General features: G+C 47.1%; 1 protein-coding gene across 3 annotated transcripts in view; it reads left to right on the top strand.

Moving 5' to 3' along the window:
* The window catches only part of LOC112455629 (dachshund homolog 2), a 182860-nt gene that overhangs the window by 50526 nt on the left and 109943 nt on the right, over positions 1–22391 (top strand). The window lies entirely within an intron of this gene.

The raw sequence follows: 22391 nt of genomic DNA, 5'->3' as shown, positions 1-22391 counted from the left end.
GTACGTATGTACGTCCATCTCGAGTTTATGCTGTTTCGATTGCCGCCTGTAATTCCGACGATATGAACGCGATCGTGTTAACGCCGGTTGTTATTCGCCGTCCGCCTGCTTGCCTTTCCCTCAACTTGTATCGATCGCCTGACAGAAACTATGACGGACGTGATTTGCTTGTTCAACAATAAATAAACGTACAATTAAGCTGAACGTTAGGTAACAAATGACTCGAAATCCACATTCCGGAGGTCGAAGATTTAAAAATTAAAGTTACGCTACTTTTTTTTAGAAAATTTTCAAGATAACCCTACATCCTTTATCTCTCTATGCCTTATTCATGTCTCTCCGAGATACATTTTGTTACGTGGAATTACTACCGGAAGATATCGATTCTTCGCAAAGTCGACGAGATTTCAGACTCGCGTAAATCCCGGCGATTTCAATACTGCGATACTCCGAGAGATGTAGAAGAGAAAATGTACACGTTCTCGAGCGTGCGGTCTCGATCGACTTTCCAAGAAGTTACCCTCCGTGGCGGCTTCGTGTAACGCGAGCTGGTGCGTGGCGTGCGGCTCGATCCGGCTCCTCTACGTGCGTGTACGCACTCGAGGCTCCCTCGAGGAGGGCCACAAGAGACAGGAGAGAGAGAGAAAGAGGGAGAGACAAGAGGGTATGCACACGACGCGGAAACAACGCGGCGCATTGTCGCACGACGAGTGTGTATTATGCCCGACACGGACGTGCGCTCGCGCGTCGTTTCCCGTATTCGGTTCTCATGTCGCTGCAGCTTTGTCGACCGTGACGAGATGCGATACTTGTCGAACAAACTCGGAAATATTTGCGACACCCTGCACGCGTAGGTATCCCCGCGGCGCCGCCGCGTACGTTGCCGAGAGCACCAGGTAATGCACCGCACGCATAATAAACGCATGCGCATAACGAATGCGACCGTACGGTACCGCGTGTCCGGGGATAATTACATCGGTCGAAAGAATGATACGGAATTACGTGCAAGCCGATGGCAGCGGGAGATTACGCTGGCGATGCATTTTTTCCTCTCTTACGAGGGAGAAATTATCGTGCGAAACTGCTTACATGGCGAGGAGCTTCTTGAACGCCACGAAGCGGCACGGAACCACTTGTCTCTCTAGATTTTCGTGTTTCTCGTGCCTCTTCTTCCCCTATATTAGTCTCCAATTAATTATTTCGATATTAAAATACACACATTCAACACTTTGTTTTAATTTCTCATCTTCTTATTATTCTCATCAGATTTAGAATTCAAACGGTTTCTAATTTTCTTCGTCTCTTTTCAAAACTCGTATATTTTTCGTTAGAATTAAAGAGGTATATACAAAGTTAAGACGATGTTTTAAATGGATTCCGTACTTCTGAGCAGCCTGACTTTAATCTCGACTTGAAGATCCTTTGAAGGGGCCCCTTATCGCTAAGACCTCTGCGTCTTCGGGGCCCAGTGACAGTCGTCGTCGTTGTCTCGAGTGGCGCCGACTTGATTCCAAATTGATACGAGCACCAGAAAGGATCACGTTCTCCTCGTTCAACGAGGACGAAAAGCAGACGTGACATCCATACACGGTACTTCAAAGTTACGAAGGATATATAAATAGAACGTATGAGTTTTACGCGTGCTGGAGTACGCCGACATACGACGTGCCACTTGACCATTTTTTGTCAATCCTTTAACCGCCGGTTTTAGTTATGTAAAGTGTTCCGAAACCCCCGAATTATATTTTAAAGATTCTTTGACTGCATCGCGAGTCTTCTTCGGTAGTTCCTTTCTTCTCTCATGAGAAAGAATCTTTATATATCTATAATACAGTCATCATTTTCTTCGCGCACCGAAGGATGTTCCGGCTGTTAATTTCCACGACAACTTTCGCGCCGGCGCGATCTCGTTTGCATAGCCACCGAAGGTGCGAGCAACGAATAAGTTATACGTGCTATATGCCGAGGAGAACGCGGAGGACTCTCTCGGAGTGCGTGCGACTAGCGTGCGTGCCACGCGTGTGTGTCTATTTTGCCAGACTACAAAGCCATCTCTCACACAATACTGGGAGCTCGGTGCCGCGATATCCCGAGCGGGTTTCCGTTCAAATATAGAGCTGACGTGCCTCGAGTTCGTTCTCAAGCCGCAGGTGTCAACTCTCGGCGACGCTTCCGGGCGCGAGATCTGTGTCATTACCTCCGAGAACGAGCGCGTTAGCGGGCGCAGATATCCGGCACGACAGGTGCGCCCGTCGAGCTATCTTTCGCGATAAGGCATCAAGCTATCCGGCCTCTTTTGCTCGATAAGGCGATTTATGCGACAGAGCCGTAGTAATGCATTTCGTTGAGAAGGAATTAGATTTTTTAAACTGTAATTATGAGATATATATATAATCTGATATTTTACAGATTTATAGAGGTAACATATCAGATATAGTGTAAGACGGATATAATGCTGTATAATGATTTTAATAGCGCAAAAGACGCATTACTTATTATGCATTCTTAACAAAGAGCCAATCGTTGCTAAAAATAGCGATGTAATTTCTTAGTAAAAAAAAGCTCGCTGTAGTCATCTTTACACACTCAAGTGTCTGCCGTAGCGAAAAAATGGCGACAGAAAGGGAGATATATAAAGAGGGAAAGAGACACGTAGGCTTAGCTATTATAGAGGGATCTTCTTCCCCACGCGACAAAGAACAAAACCGACAATTAGCCGTCGACGAGAGTTAATAAGCAGGCTCGCGAAGTATCAACGCGCGTGTAGTCGCGTAATTTGATACGTTCGTGCGAAGACAGATACCGAGGAATCACGGGGGTAAGTAGCCGAGTACATTGTGTCATACCAATTAATAACGTTAATTTAATTGTTATTAAGACGGATTCAACGTATTATTTCCGGTTCGTATAGGCTCCGTGGGGAAACATCTTATGCATTTATGCTATTTTATTTTTGCGATAGCATTTCGCGTATTATTACTGCTACAAAGAATTAATTCTTCCGGAATAACGCACTATTACGTATTTTATATCTTATTAGTGTAGCCTTTAGATCATTACACGTTCTTCGAACGGTTCAATAAAAAGACAAGAGATAGTAAATGAGGAACGTACAATAATCTCTTCATCGCGTCCTTTGATATTATTCATGAGAATCGAAAGGTCGACGAACCGTTTCCCTTTAGGAACATCGATCGTAACGTCGTACGAGCGATCGCTGACGGGACTTATTCACATAAGTATTTACCATCACGGTGTCAATAGTATCGTCAAGTGTTAACACCGCGTGCTTTAACCCCCCAGTAGTGAGAGCCGTCTAGATTGCTGATCTAGCGTTTACGATTCATAACTTACGAATGTGAACGGAGAGAGAGACGGATACGGAGAGTGAAAGCGATAGAGTAGGGGGTGTAAGAAGTAGGAAGAATCGGCCCCCGGACCCGGACATAAACCGTTTATTTATATGTTCCATTTAATGTTTGTCTGTGCGTCACCTCATGGGACTCATTCATTATATCGCTTCTCGTACAAGGAGCGATATTGAACGGTCGACCGTTCCGGCAACGTTGCGCTTTCTTTCGCGAATTATATATCTTGGATTTTACAACCGTGCACTCGTAAAACATTGAGATCGGCAGAAATAATCTAGAGATCCTTAAGCGAAGGACGTTAAAGAGATGATCATTAAATGTATCACGGGATATGCGGGCAATATTAGGAAAACATCGACGTCGTCGTCGAGAGGCACGCAACGGGGAGAAATTCGGGATTCGCGCGGGAATTAGCTTCGCGAAAATTGCCACGTGTTGTTCTCTTCAGCAAGGCGAGGTGCACTTGCTCCTGGCGTGTGTCGTACGATTCAATTTCTCTACGCGATTGATCAATTCTGCGAGCGGAACGGCGCGAGAGAATAATGCCTCGACGTCATGCCACTCTCTCGTATAACGAAACAAACGAACGCAATTTCATAGGCTGCGCTCCGGCCCGGCCGTCCGTCCGTACGCAGTATTACGCAATGAAATCTAGTTGTCCGGTCAATGGATCCGCATCCTCTGACAGACGAGCAGATTCACATACCGTTCGAAGCTGGCCGGCTGCACGGCTGATTCGATGTAACCACTCTTGGTCTGCGCCACCGACGGTCTCCTCCTGGCCTAACGACGTCCACTTAACGTTAATAATTATTTTCATTGGGGGCTCCCGCGCGTACACGGGGGTCCCCCCATTCTACACATAGCCAACTTCCTGCACGAACGGATATAAAAATAGAGCTCTGTACATCGGGACGTTGCGACCGACGAGGCAATTCAAATACTTTTTCTCTATAGACCCGTTCGTATCAAGAATCGTTTATTGTATAAAGTGCAACGCTGAGTCAGAAATCGGAAATGACATTTAAAACGGATGATTCATATAGATATAGAGCGTTCGGAGTACTAATCGCAAAAAATATATATCCGTCACTCGGACGTGTGAGAACTTGAATTTTCGCTTTCAGCGGGATTCATTCTGCGAAGCGTGCAGTTTAGCAGCGTTTTGCTTGCGGTGTCGCAACGTGCTCGGATTTCAGCTCATACGTTTTGCCCAGGGGTGAGCCAGAGCTGGCCGGTCGTAATTCTTCGCGAGAATACCGGGGAAGATGTAGACGGAGTGATATAACTATGCCGGGACGATTTCCGCAAATCTACCGGGCGTTCGTCGCGGACAGCGGAGAGAGGAGAGAGCGGGGTGGGAGACGGGGAGGGAGGTGCGCTCGTAAATTATTTAGGACCGGGGTCCGAGGTGTCGGAGCTCGACGTCTCGATTGGCCCTCGCTGCCCAATCCGGGAGAAAATTAAATAACAACAAAACGATAAAAGACAATTGTTTCTAAGTTTTATGGCTTCCACCCCGGCTCTCGCACATGCCCTGTCCGGCTGAGCTGACGAGGCGAAGGGCGTTTTATTACTCGTCGGTGTGCTTTGGTATCGCCACTAGCCGCCCCTGATCCACGGGTTACTTTATTTAGGAGGCAAGGGCGACGGCGGCGTCGGAGGCGGCGGCGATGCGATTTCACGACACCTCGCATCGCTATTCTTCGCCGTCGTTAACCCCGATTCGCCGCTCGTTTTGAATATACGTATATGTATGCTCGTAACGCACCTCCACGGTAGAATTTGTGATCGAGTCAATCCCGCGCGACACGAACGCTCTCGATTATCGCGACGACGTGCTGTGTCGTTTGCGCGCTACGAAAGCAATTTTCAGGAGGAATCAACCAAGTGGCTTCCGTGCGAAAGAAGCCAGATCACGTGCTCTATAAAGCTCGCCGAGATTTATGCTGATTATCGGCCGGCTCGCGGAATGACCGTGACGAAAGGCGCAGGGACGCTTCATTTCTGAAAGTTTGCCGATAAAAAAGGCGGGGAAGAGATGAGACGTAGCGGAGAGCGCGCTTGATGAAGAGGACGCCGAAATGCGGTCCGTACATACGTACGCACGATCGACGCGTTCCCATTCTGCGCGTCGGGTTCTCCGCCAGGTACTTCTCTTTCTATTCCTTCTTTTTCACCCATCTCTCTGTTCTTCCTGTCCTTATTCCTCCTCTCCGTCGCGCTCCTTGGCGCGAAGTACGCGGCCGAGTCTCTCTATCATCACGGCTGTAGCAATAACAGAGGGCTTACGGTTCCCGCCATATATTGCGGCCACATTTTTATTTTGACACTAATAGCCACGTGGTATCGGCCACGAGCATGACTCGAGTCCGTCCGATCGTGCTAATCCCGCCCCGATATTGCCCGTATAAATCCCCAAGTATCGCGGACGGCAAAGAGAAAAGGAGAAAATGAGAGTACGACATTGAGAGAGAGAGAGAACGAGATAAAGAGAGAGAGGATGAATGAGTGAGCGAGAAAACGAAAAGGTGTGTAGGGGTGAGTAGGAGGGGATGTGAGCGGTCGGCGGGATCGTGGATCCAATATGAAGTGGCGCCTAATGCTTTCCTGATTTATCGATCCAACACGCGCAACCAGCAGCTCCTCTTGCCGACGAAAGACTCGTATCGCAGCCAGCTAGATACATTGCGAGGAAAAGATTGCGCTCCACAAATCAACTCCGCCGCGCCGCACCGCGCCGCACCGCGCCGCGTCTCTTTGTCTCTTGAGTCCCGAATTATCTTCGTGCTCGCGATCAATCGCGAGTCCAATCGAATTATCCGTAACTCCTTTGTCTCTGCGATTCGTTTTCGCACTCGATAGGCCTGCAACATTATTCTCGAATGCGAAAAGGCACCGCTAATTGCTGATTACTCCAATTTATTTTGCTGATAGCAAAAAATTAATGGATCTCATTTTCTTTTTTTTTTCCAGGTATGTAACGGATTGGATTCATTTCTCTACTGCATGTGGGAGCGACGTTTCGAGAGCGAGGAGGGCGGATGAAAAAACGTGAGGATTATGACACTGCTATAAATTACATAGAATATAAATTACACAGAATTCATCGTTTTTTAATCGTTACTCTGCGTTATTGGATAAGATATACGTTACTTGGGTGCGTTTCGCACGTCGCAGTTATCTCTTGCTGCGGCAACGTATTTCCCGTTCGAGGGGAAAGATGGACAAAGCGCGAGTTATCACGGGACATTGTTAGAGTGGGAGGCAACCTTGTCGTAAAACGCGTCCGTTCCCCTATACGTGCAATCATCTAAATTATTCCATAAGACGGGTGTAGCTACTGAACGGCGCGCGTATAAAGGAATCCGGCTATATGGGCAAGCCGGAAGCGAGCGACCAGAACCCGGGCACCACGTAAGAGAGACAAAGAGAGAGAGATAGATTGGGATGCAGGGGGGGAAAGAGAGTACGCGTTTACTGCTTCATAACTTGGCCCGAGCATGGACAATCGGCCGTTATGATTTCGGATGCTATTTTGAATGCTCTACTCGCTCGCCGTGGGTGGCCTGGGCAAGCGCAGAACAGTACCAGAAATATGCTACCTCGTAAAAGCAGGAGACCCTTTATCCTAACACGTTGCTACTAACCGCCGCGCGTTTGTTAAATCTCTATCAGATGTTTACTCGTACCGCTTCCCCTTGGATTCCATGGAGGATGCTTGCGTCGCGAAATCATTACAAGAATCATCAAAATATCAGATAACTCGTTCTTTCCTTTAAAACAGAAGGTGTAGAAAAAAATACTTTACTACTATTTCGATCTGATCTTTAAAAAGTTAAAAAAAATTTGTACGTCGATCGATCATTCCATCTTCTAAAGAGTGTTGCGATTTTCATAGCGAGCGTTCAGTCTTCCAAACGAATTCGTTAGTAACGCAGAATGTAACTCCAAGGCGAACGTGCGATACATCGATCTTCCTTTCACACCCTCGTTTTTTTTCTTCCGTTTTTTCGATATTTTCTTCTCTCTTTCATGAATAAATATCACGTCCTCCGCACACAAATGCACTGAAAGACGAGGAACGCTTTTAATTTCGCCCGTTCTCGCCACGTTAAGGAGCGGGCCCGCGCGTCGTAATATCGAGGTTTTAACACGACTGTCAATATCGCGGAATAACGCCCGCAGTAAACGACATTAAAATCGTTTCGCCTCGGGCCACGATCCTTAGATCCGCGCGCGTACACATGACGCCGGTAAATCACTAGTTAACGTTTCCCCATAATGCCACGGCGAGAGCCGGAGACACGCCTCGCCCATAAAAGACGACCCACGATACTCTGTACTTCGCGAGAGGTACTGACCACCAAGGGTACAGCGTTCGCGACACTTTGTTCACGGTTTAATAGCAGTCGGCGCGATCAAAATCACCGTACAATCGACTGCAGAATCGTCAAGTCTCTCGCCGAGTCTCGAGTCGATCAATTTTCTATGCCTCTATGGAATGATCGAGTCCTTTCGTCACCTGCGTCAATCCTTAAATTCCATTTGATCCTGACTTGCCGAACGAGAATCGTTAAAATTGAGAATAATTCAAATCGCGTGAAATTACTTTTCGGATATACAATTAATTTAATGCTATTTGAATGTTGTTATCGTTCAATCCACCGCTGCATTTACGCCGCTGCAGCAATTCGTGACGATCGGTATTTGCAAATATCAAAATCATATATCGGGATTATATACATGTAATGTAAATATCGTTATAACCGCGCGTTATTCCGATATGTTCTTGAATTTCGTTCGACGGCGCGCAAAGTGACGCGTGAAAATATCCGTTGTACATTAATAATAATTTGTGTACTTTGCGAATTGCATTTGAATAACTTATGGCCTGCTTGATAATTCAATGCCGCAAGAGACACGTCTCGCGTTAAATTCAACGCAAAATATAATTTGCCGAACAAAACGTGCCCGCACGCCCTGCCATTTCGTCGTATTTAACAACAACCGCGTTTAATCGAACGGTTTATTTTATTACGAGTAATTATCGGCCTTTATTTGTACTGCGTGTCAATATTGTGAAACATATTAAACCGCATATAATTCGCACACACCGATTAATACCGAGGCGTATCGCCTCGTATATGTACTTGGTTGCGTTTTCTGAAATTTTTCGTTCTCGCGGGACCGCGATCTCTTCCGCCTTTAAAACAATGTCGTTACGCGAAATCGCCCGCTGGAGACGACTCGCGTCGCGACTACGTCTCTTCTCGACTTCTCGAAAAGATAACTGCGACGTGCTCCGAGAGGGATGAGCGCAGCGCGGGGGTTGGAGGAAATAATATTAACATAAGCTTTATCTAAATGTTAATACGCGGGCCATCGAATCGACCTGCCGACAAATATCACGTACAGAATTCCCAGAGTATTTGGGACGTAACCTTTCAGTGAGGGCACGCGGATCGTTTCTCTTTATTCATTCTCGCAAATCCCTGTGTACATCTATCTTCCTTGGTTGAAAGACAGAGACAGAAAGAGAGAGAACGAAACACAGAGAAAAAGAGCCGTTAGGGGTGGATAAGCTCTCTCGCCGCGGGCTCGGAAGCGAACGCTTAAAAATGTAATAGCGAGGCGCCCTGAACACGTCCGACGCGAAACCGTCGACGGCGCTGGGCCTCTTTATTTTCCCCATTATTCAAATATAAATGTAAATGTTGATACAAACGGATAGGTAAATGGAAAGAGAGAATTCAATTGTTCGGCGCCGTCCGTCCTGGGGAGGCGGGAAATTAGTTTATAAGGAAGCGGCGCGGCTAAAAATGTAAAGAGAAAGAGATAGAGAGAAAAAGAGAGAAAGAAAAAGAGGAGGAGGGGAGTTGAAAAAGAGCGATAGATAGAGACGCTCGAGCGGAGGAAAACCGGATCGAGATGAAGGACGAATTCTGCATCGAAAATAGAGAGAAGATGTGTTCTCATTTGCGAGCGCGGTAAATTTTTCGATTCATTTTGAGAAATTTCTTTCCGCGAAACGGTTTTTGGTGCTCGTCGCTCGATTTTTCTCGTTTCCGAAAAAAACAACGACTTTCCCGCGTGCGTGCCGGCGCATTTCGCGAGCACGAAAGTCTCTCGGACGTACCTCGAAGAGGGTCGAGTAATATCATCCGATATGTGTGTTCTCGTGTTTCCCCACGTCGGCGCATTGTTCTCGCCCTTCTCGGGCGGCATTGTGACGAAGGGCATGCCTCACGGCACCGGGTTTGGGCCGGGTAGGGCAGGGGTTGCAGCCGATGCAGAGTGCATATGCGCTGATAGCCCTGTAATGCCATCTCTAATTCCATGCGCGCGAGCTGATTCGATTTCGGCATTAAGATAAAGCGACTCTCTCTTCGGCCTTCCCACTCGCTCCGCCGTACTCGGCACTGCTTCTCTCGTTCGCGAACAAACGCTCCTCGAAATGACGCCGGGGAATCGAAACGCTATAGCATAACTGTAATAACAATATTACTGGTCTTGAACCCTTTGGGATCGACATTGTCATTGCGCGATATATACGCTTCGATGAGGAGCTACGATAAACGAAAGCTCTAAGAGACGCATGCTTGCATATGGGATAATATATTCATTCTAAACGAAATCCAGAAGGTATCTTAACGACAAGAAAGATTATTAACGAGATTAGATAGGAACAATAAGATATTATTATAAATTATTGATTTTAGATAAAAGAGAGCTGGATGAAGAGTTATCTTATAAAGACTCGTTAGAAGCAATCACGTCTTAATCGTTGACCAATTATCCGATATTATTCCACGCGTTTCCTCCAACGATCTTAATGCTTTTCGAAGTATGCGTGGGCAACGTTAACGTCCAGTTCGAGATCGAAACCGACTAAATCGGCGCAGCCGAGTGAATCGATGAGACATGAAGAAATTCGAGGGCGCTGAATAGGTGGCAGGAAGTTTCGATCGCTTTATCCGGATGACTCGTCCGCGCGACGGATGACGGCGACGATTATTTGTATAACGAGACTGACGAATCGCTCGGCTAATCTCTCGCGACTGACCACTTCGGTGGGGTGCGAAACTCGCTCTCGCGAGCGATCGCTCTTAAAAGCGATCGGTTTACGCTCGGCTTCTTTGTGAGAGGGCGAAAATATGTTTTTCGTAGCTCGAACGTCGCGTCATAATTGATCCTAAAATAAAGATGTTACCCTTACTTTTATAGATGAGTCTATTTTTCAAGTAATTTTTTAGCTCCTATATATTTCTTCAATTAATCAAATTTTTTTTGCCTTCTATAAAATTTATGTTTGTAGATTTTCTGGTGTACGTTGCCTTCTCAGAATAACAAATATACTGTTATTGCAAAATCAGCTGTAACACAATCAGCAACGCCAACAGTGCGCGTAAACATATGCATGCGGGCAAACACGAGCGCGATTTTTACGCGCGCTCGAACGCACTCGACGAAACATGTGGTGATCGCCGTGACGTTTTCGATCACACAGCCGTCGATTTAATTCGCCGATGGACGGAATATCGGCTATAATTACCGGTAATGTCTTCTCTGAAATTTTATACCACGAACATCGTATATACGCGCGAGTAAATTTTAATATCGCGATATCTAGTTCGAACATTATATATGATTTTCTTTTTATAGCCATGGCATGACGCTTGTGATTTGTACAATATGTCGATACTTGGCGTTCACGATCGCTCTTTTTCGCTTGTTAACGCGTCGATGCATGTCGGGACACTTCCCAAGCTGGCGGTGACAGTTTTAAGGAACATTTACATTTTAACGCGCGTTATCTTCTAACGATCGTTATAAGACTGACACCTGCGCGCGTTTAACACCAAAAGCGAGATAAGTAAACAGGACGATGCCCTCGGCTGTACGCGCGGTTAGTTGGGGAATCTGCTTACACGTGTTTACGGCCGATGACAGTAGGCCCGGGACATCCTTAACGACGAGAGCCGGGGACCACCGTGGGTTCTTAGACCTCGCGCGGACATTGTTACGGGCCCTGTGGTAGCCCGGGTGTGTCGGCATGGTTGCGACCGCAGAGGTATCGGAGTGTGGTACGCCATGGGTCAACCGCAAACCGACAACCGTCCACGCGCGCATTCTCTCTCTCGGCTTCTCTCCGACTGGCTGTCGGCTGTCGCGTGTACATACATATATGTACGTGTAACAACGCGCGCGCGACTCCGGCTCTGCGTGTGCGCTCGTTCCGTGCGCTCGCGAGCGCACGCGCGCGCGCACACGCTCGCGTTCCACCACGACGTCGCCGTAAATCAAATCCTCTCGCGATGGACGCGTGCTAATAAGAGAGGAGAGAACGGCAGGAAAACGCGGCAGCACAAGAAACAGGATCGCGTTCCGCGCGCTGTTCCCCGGGACGGAGACGCTTCGTTTCCGCATCGCCGCGGCGTCGAATCAATCGCGCGCGTCTGCGTCGCTGCTTTTGTGCCGCGGAAAAACGATCGTTCGCGGAGAATCTCCGAATCTTATTCGCATTGCGAGCGCTGTCTTCAAATAAAAGTATTTGCGCTGTCGTTTTCTCACACACTGATTTTTAATGTAAAATACGTTATTTATTCGAATTTATTTTAATAATTATATTATTTTGACTGCATTAATCGAGAATTAGTGACACTCTCGTGATGGCCACGCACCTTTTATTGGCAATAATTTCTCCCCCGAAGAAGTATCTCGCGATCGATCCCAGATATCAAGTATGAAATTTATCGTCGAAGAACGTTCCCTTTGGAAACGGGTGATTACTAATGCGCTGCGAAGTCGACGAGAAAAGGAAATGCGGGCAGGTGCGGTGCGGTAATTGCAAACGTTTGATATTTAATTACAATTTGCCCGCGCGTGCTGGCAGCGAAGCCTCTCGACGTTCCGTCCGATGGGATCTCCCTTTGGAGAAACAAAATATAATTCCCCAATTACTCCAGTGGTTCGCGAGCGCGACGTCCTTTGAGTTATGGGCCCCAACTTAATTACGTTATTAATTATCGCGCTTAAACGCGGAAGACCGCTCTAGTCGGCGGGCATTCCGCACGCGGTCCGCACTGTCGAAGCCGATTAAGCGGCTCGCGAGAGGACTGAAGCTCGTCTACGCGGAAAGTCCTGAAAGGAGGCGATTTTTCGTCATAAACCGCGAGTGCGTTTTACAGCGCAATAAAATCAATTGCGTTACGCGATAACGCGCGTATAATTCACTCGGAATATCCGTGCGCTCTACGCGCACGTATACTAATAGTCGTCGCTCGATTTCCACGCGGAAGAAGAGTTTTATGCCGACGCGTGCACCGGCAGTTTTCTCTCTTACGCAAATATCGGATCACCGAAAGACACGTGGCTACCGATATAACGGCAATAGATGCGCGTTTGTCGTTAATTGATGGTAATCGAGGACTATTTCATATTGGACGAAACGATCGCGCGCGATGACTATTACTCGGCCGAATATGCGCTCGCACGAGGAATGTTACCGGGTGTCGACGACGATTCCGCGATTTAACGACTTAATAAAGCCGCACGAATAACGGGATGAGAGGAGAAAGAGGACCGGCCAGGCCCGGGGGAAGAAAGATCCGGGCCTTCTCGACGGAGCGGTACGAATCTGCCATAAGTCGGCGTGAGTTTATGCATCACGTATACGCACACGTGTTCGCGTGAAGGTATGCTTTTTTTTCCTCCTCCTCGCTGACGACTATCCCCCTTCCGCTTATTATTTCGATCTGACATTCGGACATACTTGTAGCGGTCATAAAAGCCAGACTAGAGCAGCGAAGGAGCGCGGTGGGGGGGGGGGGAAGAAGGCCCCGGAGACGGGGAATCGGCAAAGGCGCATGCAAGGTGTATTGGTTGTATCGCGTTAGTGTGAGAGTGCTACGGCCGTGCGGGCCTTTATTATTTATTCCGTCGCGACTCGTAAAAAAGTCCCGGACGCGGATTTATCGTGGAAATATTGAAATGAGAGACACTGGGGCCAGGAGTCCCACCATGAGAGAGAGAGAAAGAGAGACCGCAGCCACCTTTCCCTTTCACCCTACGTCAACATACACACGAGTCACTCACCCCCGCATGGTCCCGCTCACACCCGGTCCGCCGCGCACCCGCCGTCCGACAAAAAGCTGACCACCGCAGTCGCTTTACGAGCCGATATATTTTATTCGAGGTAAGCACCGTCCTCTCTGGCACTTACACCTTCACCTCCTACTCCCTCTGCCCGCCTGCATTCCCTCCGTTATTCTAAGCTACATACGTAACGATTCTTCGAATTCGCGAGGCGACTTAACAATCAGTTGGTTTCAGATCGAAGTTTTGATCCAAACGCATTTTCGTCGGCGAATTGGGATTTTATCGCGGATTATTCGAAATTGTTGCGGAGTAGTCCCGTGAGTTCGTGACGATTTGTAACGTGTTTACGCACGTTGACTCGGTTAAGCGGAGCGGAATTAAATTCCGTGTTCAAGCGCGTCTTCACGACACGCGCGAAGATTTCGATTATTGCGCCGAAATGGAATCAAAGTTTCGCAACGCGGACGCAACCGCGTTGTTGCCCTCTCCTTCGGGGATAATCCGCGGCCCAAATTGGCAGGATTACTCCCGCCGAAGACTGGGCCACGTCCTCGAGATTGCCGGGATTACGCGGCTGTAACGCACGTCGCACGGGTAAGGTCTGTTGCGCCCGCCACGTGCAAATACAGGTATTATCGGGTATTACGCCGAGTACGTGTCGTGTGCGTGAAGGAATAACATCGTAGTCGTCGTCGTCGTCGTCGTCGTCGTTGTCGTTGTCGTCGTCATCTCATGGATCGCGCCGAGTGGATTTGCTACCGAAATCGTTCTAGGAAGAGAACCGTCCCTCCCGTGCAGACATTAAAGGAGAGATATTTCGCTCAGCGAGAAATAATTCGTAGTAAAAGTAATTTACTTGTAGAGATTTTGATTTCGAGTAGAAATTGCGTTCCGATCAGCATGCCCTATTTTGGAAGTGCCAGAATCTCTGTAACCTGCGAATAGAGATATGAATTATATTTTTAGAGACGTCTTTCATTCGTCATTTCTAAGAATGATCATCGCGTGTCTTCTTCTGACTGATGTATTTCAGCCTATTGGTCAGTAATAGAAATATTTTACACCTTTGTGAGGGTCCTCGAAATTGAAATTGGTTCACGAACCATACGTAGTTCTCGGAGATAGATATATAACCATATCCGTCACTATTAATGTGAAAGTCAACACCGATGGTGGTCTCACGCTACGTTTGTAGTTTCCCACAATTTTTGTAATATATACATCACATATATACATTAATCAAATTCTGCTGAGCAAACGTAATACGTATATCTCGAGTCTAAATATAAAATGTCCAGATGTTAAAAGAACCATAAAGAACATCAGAAATGAAAGTTATTGCAATATTTCACGCGATAATATAAAGAGTAATTAAAATAATTGTCGCTATTATATTTACTTGTCTATTTTTAAATAAAATCATCTTTTTATTCGACATAAAACAAGGCAACATTATCTCTTTAATTCACGCCACGCGCCTCTTTACCGAAAATACAACCGACGAAGCATCCGCGAGATCTTAAAACGCAAATAAGTAGGCCACGTCGAATCGTAACGTTCCCCAACGCAGCACGACATAAAAATTAAAATTAGAGCCCGAGAGATAGAGAGAGAGGGAGAGGAAGGCGCTCGCGCACCCCAACGAATATTATGCAAAGCTACGAGCAATAAAAATAACATATTGCGACCGAGAGAGGCATAAGTTTTAATCCAATATTACTAAGATAAGTCTCGAACCCCCATCCGAAAAAAAAGATTTCTTTTGTGTAACGCACCCCAGCGTTACATTGTGGTTATTAGAAAGTGCTTTTTCTCTCTTTCTCTCTTTATCCGGCATGACGCCGAGGGGATCGAGCTTCCTTCGTTATTCCTTTTCCGTGTAACGGCACAAGGATGCATAAAATCATTCCGCGAACCATATCATATACGCAAACGCCTCCTTATTTCCACTTGTCTTTCTATCTTCCTGGGAAACTCTTGGATTTGAATGCTCACGCTACACTCGCATGGTAATTGGCGAGCGTGGAGGATTGATAGCGGTATATTTCATTACGTTATCTGACCGCGATCGCAATAGCCGACTTGCAAATGAGTCTTCGTTAACATTGTTTTGCTATGTCTGTAATTAATCGACTTTTTTCGATTGAATGACAGATCATTATTAAGTATTAAGTCGAAACGGGAAATTACAAACGCGTGATATCATACCGTATACAATAATGATATATCGTATAACGGTGCAATATGTAAGAGCATATAGAGGAATATATCTATCTTCGTACTCGCACGTTCCCTGCTTCGGCTTTTTCCTGCTCAATGGACAAAATCGGACAAATCCAATCTGACTAACGGTATCATGCGGGGGAAGTGAGCGAAAGGGAAGAAACGTCGACGGAAACGGAGAGATAGGCACGTGGAATCGAAGGGCGAGTATTACGCGCGGCACTCGTAAAAATTTATAATTTGGAAAATATCGCGCGGTAGCGGCGACGGTGACGGCGCTGGCGGCTGCCGATTTTCGTCTGGCGTAGCGACCGGGTTTATAAAGCGGCAAATCGAAGGACCAGACCGTGGGAGGCGTCCGCGAAGGGGTGAAAAGGGGGGACGACGGCGACGACGATAACGGCGAAAGACTTTTGACGAAAATTGAAGTCGTTGTTATGACGGGAATTGCGCGCGACGAGGCTTTACGAGGGGACGCTCTCGCCGGTGCTCTCGCAAGTTCCGAAAAAAAGACAGAACGCGAGAGGATAAGAGAAAGAGTGATAGAGAGAGAAAGAGAGAGGGGGAGGACTCGTGGGGAACCGACAAGGGCGGAGAACGAGGACAGGGACATGCGGAAGAGAACCGGAGAGCGCGCGAAAGACGATAATTCGGGAACAGGACAGTCGTACCGACTATCATAATATCGGCAGCGGTTCTCAAAATTATGATCATTCCGAGGAAATCGGGATTACGTCCCCTCTAAGTTGGCGCAAATGAGTATACTTAAAAGTTACAAAAATGAACAAATCGAATAAATTTTTATACGAATTGTGGCATTATCTCATGCAGATTTTAATGTTTAATTTTTTTGAACCTCGACACGTTAGTATTATCGAAAATTTATATTTATTCTTAAAAGCTACCACTCTCGTAAAAGCTGGGTTCCCATATAATAATACGTTGTCGACAACCACTGATACTCGGTTACCACTGTTACCAGCCGAATGTAAACGCTCTTAATGTCCGACGACTGTATCGCTTCAAACCAGATGTAAGGTCACACGAAACCTGACTCCGCAATATAGATCAAATACGGGGAACAGTACGGAAAAACCGGGGTGGGACTCTATGAGCCATGACTGAATCGGCGCTTTTGTGACGCGTAAGGTCACGTGGCAAAGCGTAAAGGAGCAAGCAGCTCTCTCATCGATCCTCTGCTCGAAACTCCTCGTCTCGCTGATCCTACTTCGGCTACAGTCGCGCGTTCAGAAAGATTCGACTCCATAAAGCCTAACAAAGATCTCGTAAGAGACTCTGCGCTCTCTCTCTCTCTCTCTCTCTCTCTCTCTCTCTCTCTCTCTCTCGAGTCCTCGAGTAGTTTACTCGGGTTATTTTCCCATAACCCAACGCGGATGGCCCTTGTTTTCAGGACGCCTCGGAGTATTTGGACGGCGCAAGACGGTAGCGGTAGGATGCGATAAGGCAACGGCGCCGTAATTCAAAGATAGCGTCGTGTTTGACCTCGGTATAGTGGCCCCTTTGTAGCTTTGTAACCAGTCTCGCAAGAGACAAGGCGCGATATTTGCGCTCCGGCTGTGGCTGGAAACAGGAAACCGGCAGCAGGGACACGTTAGACAGTGTAGTTTCATAAAATCGCGTGCCGGTGTGGAAGTCCAGAAGTTCATAGAGATAGAGAGAGAGCGAAAGAGAAAGATTAACTCTTCTACATATTTAAACATTCTTTTTTTAAGCGTAGACGTTTCAAGTGTTGTAAAAAAATCGCAAAAGAAACCTGTAAAAGCGAAAATAATCATAGCGCTCGATCGTTTCTACAAATAAGTATGCTACGGAAAGAATATATGTAATTAGCGTAGAAGTGCTGGTTTCGTTCTCGCTGTTTCGCGCGAAGGACGATATCGTCAAATTCACGAAACATCCCATACGCGCGTTAGACGTGGACGTTAGACGTATATGAGAGACGGCGGTGCAACCGCCGTCGTTGCAGCCAACATCAGAGAGCATTTAATCCGGAATACCGAATGCGAGAGCATACCGGTAGCCCCCGAGCGATAGATTTGGGCAATGCGCGAGAACGGGGTTGCAACCCTCGTCGGTCCGAAGTGCACCCTATCCCTCGGCGGGCCATTAATAATATACCCATATTGGACACAATTCACCTTGAAATTAACCGGCAGCCGATTGGTAAGCCTGGCCAAATTGACTTCGAAATTGACAATTTACGATCGCTCGCCCGCGCGTTACTCGCCTGCCCGCTCATTCGTTCGTTCTCTCGTTCCGTTCTACTCGTCTGGACTCTTTTCTGGTAAGCACCGGGCAGCCGTGACCGACGTTGAATCCATCAAAATGCCATCGTATTCGCAATCAAGGCTCATTACGCCGAGAGATACGCTTATTAAATCGCAATGCTATTAATCGTTACTGCGATAAACGTGTTATATTCAATTACAATATGTTATACGATTTTTCAAGTACCCCAAACATTTGCTGAAATGCTAATCTTTCTATCACGTCTGGGAGAGAGCTTTTATCTTGATTTTGTTGGTAATGAGACACGAACTTCCCGTTACGTTGACAAGACACATCGACAGGAAGGCATCGTAAGGAATTCTAAGATGTATACCGATTTAATGTGGCGTACATGTAGGTAGGGTCAGGCACGCACGCGATATCGCTCGCATGACACACCACGCACCTAGCCCGCATCTTCTCTTCTCCTTCTACCCGGCACGCTCTTGCCATCGTCATTTCCATCCATCGAACGCGAAACATGAGTGGCAAATATTTGCGATACTATGTAATTACCGTTCTGCCAATAACGAGCGAGCTTAGCGACGGAAATATACGGGGAAAAAAAACAAAATAGCGGAACCCGATAACATCAATAGTAACGATTCGAGAAAACTAATTAACGTCGCGTCCAACGTCATCCAATTTGTCGTGTACCCAAATGAATTTGCGAATGAAGAACGCGGGCTGTTTTCTAATAGCGTATATGCGCTGCTTTATTTCCTACCGCGGCGAATACACGATATAAATTAATAGCCGTAATTGTGCTCGGTATGGGAGAAACGATATTCATATCCGTTCCATTTGTTTCCGAATGAAGGAAGTTTTGGAGGCGACACACAATGGAGGGACCTCTCGCGCATCGATTTTAATGGAGGAATTATGGTTGGTTTATCGTCGGAGTTTATCGTAATGGGGCGCAGGAGCTGTCAGGTGTGCGGTAGGAATCGCGAGAAAACGCTCACGTTAAATTACAACGAGGTCGATTGCGCGCGGAGCGGTGCTGCGCTTTCCACGGAAGCGGCTGCCGCATAATTAAGACAATTAAGGTACCCGCCGCTATAAATCACACCGCGCTCATCTACTTAAGTCTAATATCAGATCGGCGATCTAAAGCGAGTACCACTTCCAGTACAGTTAAATACATGCTCGATCTATCCCCGTTCCACCGTATGCTCGATCGTTTCATTTTTTTTTCCGCTCGATTTCGCGGATTCCGCTCGTCCGCCCGAATTCGCCGGTCAGGGTTAGCACGTATCGAGACGCGGGCAATTCCACCTGCGTCCTTCCACCTTGACGCCCGACGCCTTTCCGGCGAATTCGAATCGTGAATTCGATTTGATCGATTCGATTCGATCGGCTCGCTGCGTTTTGTTGCGCCGTGTTTTTTGCCCGCTTTGCAACACGCGGCGCGACTACGCCGCGCCGGATACGCATGGACGAGCGAACGGTCGGAGGAACTAAAGACTTTTCAAAGTCGATAGATCGTTAAACGCCCCATCGCTTACGAAAGCCATGTAATTCCCCGCGAGTCGCGCCGCGCGATAGGTCTCTTTCTTTCTTTCTTTCTCTTTCTCCCGTTTTTTCTCCCCTCGCCCCCATTTACTTCTCTCTGCATTTCGTGTTTCCCTTTCTTTCTCCACGCATTTCTCCGATCCTTTCTTCCTTTTCCTGTTCCATCTCACCGTCGATCCGTCTGTCCTTTTCTCGCGGAGCGATCTGGCTCTCCACCGGAGGTGCAACGATCATTAGGGCGGGGAACGATCAGGATCGGAGCATAGCACCTGGCCCGATCATCGGCAACTCTTAATGCCCACACGCAATTCCGAATGAGAACCCGGCCAAATACAATACAGAAGTGTGCGCGGCCGAATCTAATCGATCTATCGCACCGCGCCGCGAATAATGTACAAAACGATCGATCGGGCGATAATTTCCAGCCGGTCTAACCGTTTCGGCCGCTCGAAAACTATATTCGACGCGACTCGCCCGTGAATTAAGTGCGGCGGATGTCTGTCTCTTATTCCGGCCGTGTGTATAAATCACGCGACAAGAGTCGGACGGACGCGACGGACGGCTCGAGAAACCGCGAGGTCTTCGATCTTCGATCGTTCGTTACGATTACGCCGCTCTAATTGCGGCCTACTCAACTGCACATAATTTGCGCGAGATACGCCGGCACTCGTAAATACTTCCACGATCGTTTTCGCGGAGACATTTCTGGAGGACAACGTCCCGAGAAGGGAAGCAGCCCGTATAATTATCTGGAACCTTCTGGCAACGGCATTGAAGTAAAACCACTTTGTTAATAATCACTTACGATCCGAGAATATCAAGGGCAATCTGTTCAAGCAAACTGGTCGCGCGTTTCTCAAAAGAGAAACCTTTCAAAATTTTTTCTCTTTTACATTGTTTACGTGTCAATTTCTGATTATCTCGTAATAAAAGTTAATTTTCTCTGTCATAACAGTTACAATGAACGTGATGTAAGTTGTCAATTAATTTCACCCCGAAAGACTGATTAGTTTCCTACATACCTCGATATAAAATCAAGCGAACAGCAGCGCGGCCGTGTCGTAGTCACATTATTAGCGCTCTCTTGATCCTTTAGTCGACAGTCTGGTCCATGCCCGTCTTGTCGTCTTGCCCCGTTTCATTGTTTCGTCGCTTAATGCAGGAGATATCACGTAAATATCTGACTCGTCAGCGGGAAAAGGAAATGAATACGTGCAGAAGACGTGTGTTCAAACCGTACCTTCCAACCTTTATCAACAGGTACTTCGAAGCGTCAATTTTTTTTGCGGGTACATCGCAGTCATCGGATAAATATATCGTTTCAACCCGCTCGCATTAGATTTCTGACCGCCAAGAAAAAGGTTTCAACCCGTACACTGCTCGCGCCGCCCGGCCCGGCGCGGCGCGGCGCCTCGTCTTATTTCGCTGATCGCGCGGCACGCAAACAAATGCGCATTATGCGGGGTCTAAGCGCTCAGAAAGTGCGCTCGTGTTTTCGGTGTAACCTGAAGCTAAGCGGTTTAAGAGATCAACGCCGTATAAACCGGCCGTCTGAGAATCGTCTGGGGATCCCGCGTGCGTGAGAGGCGGCAGTGAAAAAGGGATAGGGCGAGAGACAAGTAGCAAGGCGAAAAAGAACGTCGTAGGGAGTGTGAGAGAGAGGGCGGGAGAAGAAGGAGGAGGACGGCCGAAAACGAAGAGAAGAGAGTGAGATACCGAGGAGAAGATGAGAAAGATTCCGGGCAACGAAGAGGCAAAGTGAGAGGGCAAGGCAGAAAGACGGGATGAAAAATTAGATTTACAAATCTGTCTTGACTACTATGAGATTGCTCGCTTACCGGTTAGCGGTGCTCAGCCTCCGTCTCGTTATTCCCTAATCGATCCTATTCCGCGAATAATGGTACGGTCGTGTTAAGAATGCGCGTAATTAAGAAAACGATCTTGAGTCTCTAGAATGACGCGCCTCGATTATTTTCAGCGTGTCATTCGATCAAAGGCGATCAAATAAAAGTTTGATTTATTATTTATACGGAGATGCATCGTTAAAGGTTGAGAACATCCGCGGACAGTTTAGGTGTTATGTCGAGAGTAAAGAAAGGTAACAAGTCCCGAATATTCCCTCGTTGAAGCGAAAGGTAGTTGTGCGTGTATTTCGTGCGTAACGTTGCGGTGTTGGTGTGGATGCATGCGTAGCGTGTGTATGCGCGCGTGCGTATGCGTGAGCGCCTCTCTGGCGCCTATCGCCTATGAAAAATGAACCTCCCTCCCTGGGCGCACCAGTATCATCGCCACTATCGTACAGATTGTTTCAACGGAGATCTTCCTCGTCTGCTTCGCCGCCGACAAAGCTCTAAAGGTGCCAGTGCTGCTCATCAAAAGAAAACGCCGGCCACTCGAAACGACTCGATTCTAAAGCTACTCTGGAGAGTAATTGCGGATCGCGGAATTTTTCATAAGATCTATTTTTACATACATCATGTAAATATAATAACAATATTTTATAATTTAACTTTTTATTACATAAGCACATATTTCACTATGTAAGTTTTAAAAGTAGAGGATTTTCACGTTATTTTATTCACCTATTAATGTCTACATATTTAATCAATCATGTATGATTTTATCTTATGCTTTGAGAATAACGCGTAAAATCTAATTCTGTTTGTCAGTCGATGACGTGTTTAGAGTAAAAGCCATGTGTTATTTTCATGGATAATTTTCATTTTCCCTTAGTCACGTAAGAGTCCGCTCTCGAAACGTTCGCACGATCCACGTAGATTAGCCATCAAGGTTTTCAAAATTGGTTCCTCGGTTAGTGAGCCGGGTGTTTCTTTAATGGTTCGCGCGGCGCGGCGCGGTTTCTTCTGGGATGCCCTCTCGAGTAATCTTGAA

This window comes from Temnothorax curvispinosus, unplaced genomic scaffold, assembly GCF_003070985.1.
Source record: "Temnothorax curvispinosus isolate PA1 unplaced genomic scaffold, ASM307098v1 QBEX01006268.1, whole genome shotgun sequence".
NCBI classification, from domain to species: domain Eukaryota; kingdom Metazoa; phylum Arthropoda; class Insecta; order Hymenoptera; family Formicidae; genus Temnothorax; species Temnothorax curvispinosus.
This window is presented reverse-complemented; position numbering and strand designations above follow the sequence as displayed.